The 3,079-nt window shown below is 32.3% G+C and overlaps 1 protein-coding gene across 1 annotated transcript in view; it reads left to right on the forward strand.

The window, feature by feature from the left end:
- Positions 1-1,068: 1,068 nt before the first annotated feature.
- The window catches only part of LOC107677181 (C-C chemokine receptor type 7-like), a 5,540-nt gene continuing 3,529 nt past the window's right edge, over positions 1,069-3,079 (forward strand). The window contains exon 1 of the mRNA XM_016471985.1: positions 1,069-1,153. The gene's annotated coding sequence lies outside the window, so the exon portion shown is untranslated. The remainder of the gene's footprint in view (positions 1,154-3,079) is intronic.

Raw genomic sequence — 3,079 nt, forward strand, 5'->3', positions numbered from 1 at the left:
ATTTAGATGTGTGTGTGTATATAATGCTACAAGGCTACAATAATTCCTAATTAATTCATGTTAAAATTATTTCTTAAAATATATATATATTAACTGTCCTTCTGTCTTTCTTTTTTGAGTTTGCCAAAAGCAAACGTTATGACCATCTAAATTAGTCTAGATTTCTTATATTGTGTGGTGGAGCTGAGCACATACTTTAAAATCTGCTTACTGCATTATTTAATGTTGCAAAATACAGTATTAAGTTCAGATTGCTGAAGTGAAAAATGTCCTGAAATCATGTTAATGTAAAGCAATGCGACGTGCAATGTGCACAGCGATGACATGGAATGATAAAAGATGTGCATTAATTACCATTGATTTCACCATTGCTCACATGCTTGTGTCTCACGGATATTTTGGTTTTTGATGCAACACCATCTTAAGGTGCTCTATCAAGAAAACAGCAACCACACTTAAACACGCCTCCTCCTGAGATGTTTATCGGGTTCTTTATGTAAAGCATCATTTTAAGAGAAAGAAACTCATCCTGACACCATAAGATATTAGAAATCAACAACTGGCAACCAGTCAAACAATGCAGACCCCAGTGAATCCCAAAACTATCTTTTGTACTAAAACAATGCATAAATCCAATTTACATAAATGCTGGTTCGATTAAAAAATGATAACAGAAAAGCTGCACTGAGATGTAAAAGATGTGTTTTAGGAATAGCTGATAAACCAAAAATTCACAATAATTGACTAAATCTGTGGTTATTTTTCAGCATTGTCTACTTAATATAAGAATACCTTCAATTTAAGTTGCAACCCTTAGCAAGCGATTATAGGTTGTTTTGTTTATTTATTGTTTGGCTGCTTCAATCATTACAACCGCTCAGATTATTTAATCCCACATGTGAAATTATGAATACTTAAACACGCCTCCTCCTGAGATGTTTATCGGGTTCTTTATGCTTTATGTGTTTTGGTGTGAAATGCGGGGCAGTGCAAAGTCAGCCAAACAAAGAAGTGAAAGCCCAAATAGGATGCCAGGCATCTTTCTCTCAGAGTGACACTGTCCCCCAAACAGCAGAGACGTTCAGAGAAACCACTGAGGTCTTGAATTACAGAAAAACTCATAACAGCAGATCCTGAAGACCTGCACACAGAGGTGAGTCAAAGCCGGATAGTCCTGCACACATATTATTACATTTGAAACTTGCCAGGGTTACAGATGCCCACACACCCCAAGTTTAATGATAGATAGATAAATAGATTTCAAGTTTTCAAGATTGATATTGTGATAAAAGATGCTTTCAATTCTGCTTTGATATCTGTGAATTACGTTAAAATAAAAAGCTTTATTTTTTGCAGACATAATATAATATTTTTTTATAGTATTTTCATTGCAAACAAACACATTATAGCAATTATAACATTAGTAACAATTATAATCATGTCTATGACATTTTAACAGAACATGTTTGGCATACTACTGCGTTTTTTTTTTTAAACATGAAACTGCAATTTTTTTTTTTTATTTGTGCACCAGGTGAGTATATATGATTTATTCCACATTTTCAGGCTTAACACCTCTCCAATCTTTAATTAAAAGTAGTATTTATATAATTTTTTTTCTTTGTGGAAAAAAGCTATTTTCTAATATAAATTAGGCTATATGTAATATAAATTCTAAGATATCAATGTAGAAAGTTTGATAAGACTATATACTATCATTAATAAAAATAAATAAACATTGTTCATGTAAATATTTTATGTATTTTATTCATGTATATATGTTAACAAAAAAGCAACGTCTAAATTAATTATTAAAGTCAAAAATATGATTTATCATCACTGAACCAACTAAACTAATTTTTATGGGTTAAATCAGGTGAAAATACCTCTTTAAGGTAACAATTGCACGTAACCACTCTTTACAGTGCTCATTAAAGGGTTAATAACTTTAATCACAGAGCAAATAATATAAAGAAAATATATTAAAAAACATTTTATGACAAATGGAAATCAATAAACTGATCAATTATGACAGAAAAAACGTCTTTCGATAAGAATGTCCATGTTTTGATACATTAAAATGTAATTTTTCTGTCTCTTTTTTCTCCATTTTTGCAAATGATAAAATGTATTGTGTTAAGTTAATATTAAATATGTTTATCTGCATAAATAATGTATTAAAACGATGCCAAAGCATTAAAACATTTGATAAACCACTATCGCTTATCAGTATATCAACACCTTCAAAAGCACTAAACTCACCACTAAGAGTAAAAAAAAAAAAAGTTTAACATGATAAAGTGAACATTTTTAAATTATTTAAAGAATTGCTTATTAAAACACTTTTCGATGTATTATAATTGTTTTGATTTGGTAAGTGTTTGATAGCTTACGGTTGTTTCCGAAGAAGACTCGCCATTGGCTTAAACATATGATCCAGTTTCATCATCATCATCCTCTTCCTCCTCATAACCAGAGAGCCGCACAGCAGCCCGTTTCTCCACAAGGACATTATTAAAAGAGATCTCCCTTCTGTCTGCTCTTCTAGCTTCACTTCTGCTCAAATAAAGAGCCCGCTTCTCATGAAAGTGTTTTAAAGCGCGTTGGCACGCGATGCTGACTGAAAGCACGAACTGAATGTCAGATTCACACCAACGACTGTCTGGCTGTGGCACGCAATGAGTAGTGGAATGAGTACAATTTCATCCTAAACGTTATTTAAAGATTTTTAACAGAGATATTTTGTGCTCTCATTCACCACTAAACTCACCTGAAACTAAAGGTGACTTTGCTTCAGAGACGCAGCTGGCAGCATTGTGGCGCGAGTTACTATAGTTACTGTGTTTATTGTGACGCGCGACTTTCCGATCTTATTTTTTTTCTTGCAGGATTATGCATTTTTAGGTAAAGTCTTTACTTACCTAATGTATGCTACTCGGCCACTATTAGACGTTTAATTTTATTAAATGCAATTTAATTTGTTTGACAGGTTAATCACGAACCCAATAATGAACATTTTTAAATTATATAGAACCTTCCGAAGCGTCACAAATACGTATCACTATGTGCGACAACATAC

This window comes from Sinocyclocheilus anshuiensis, unplaced genomic scaffold (assembly GCF_001515605.1).
Source record: "Sinocyclocheilus anshuiensis isolate Anshui unplaced genomic scaffold, SAMN03320099.WGS_v1.1 scaffold392, whole genome shotgun sequence".
Taxonomy (NCBI): domain Eukaryota; kingdom Metazoa; phylum Chordata; class Actinopteri; order Cypriniformes; family Cyprinidae; genus Sinocyclocheilus; species Sinocyclocheilus anshuiensis.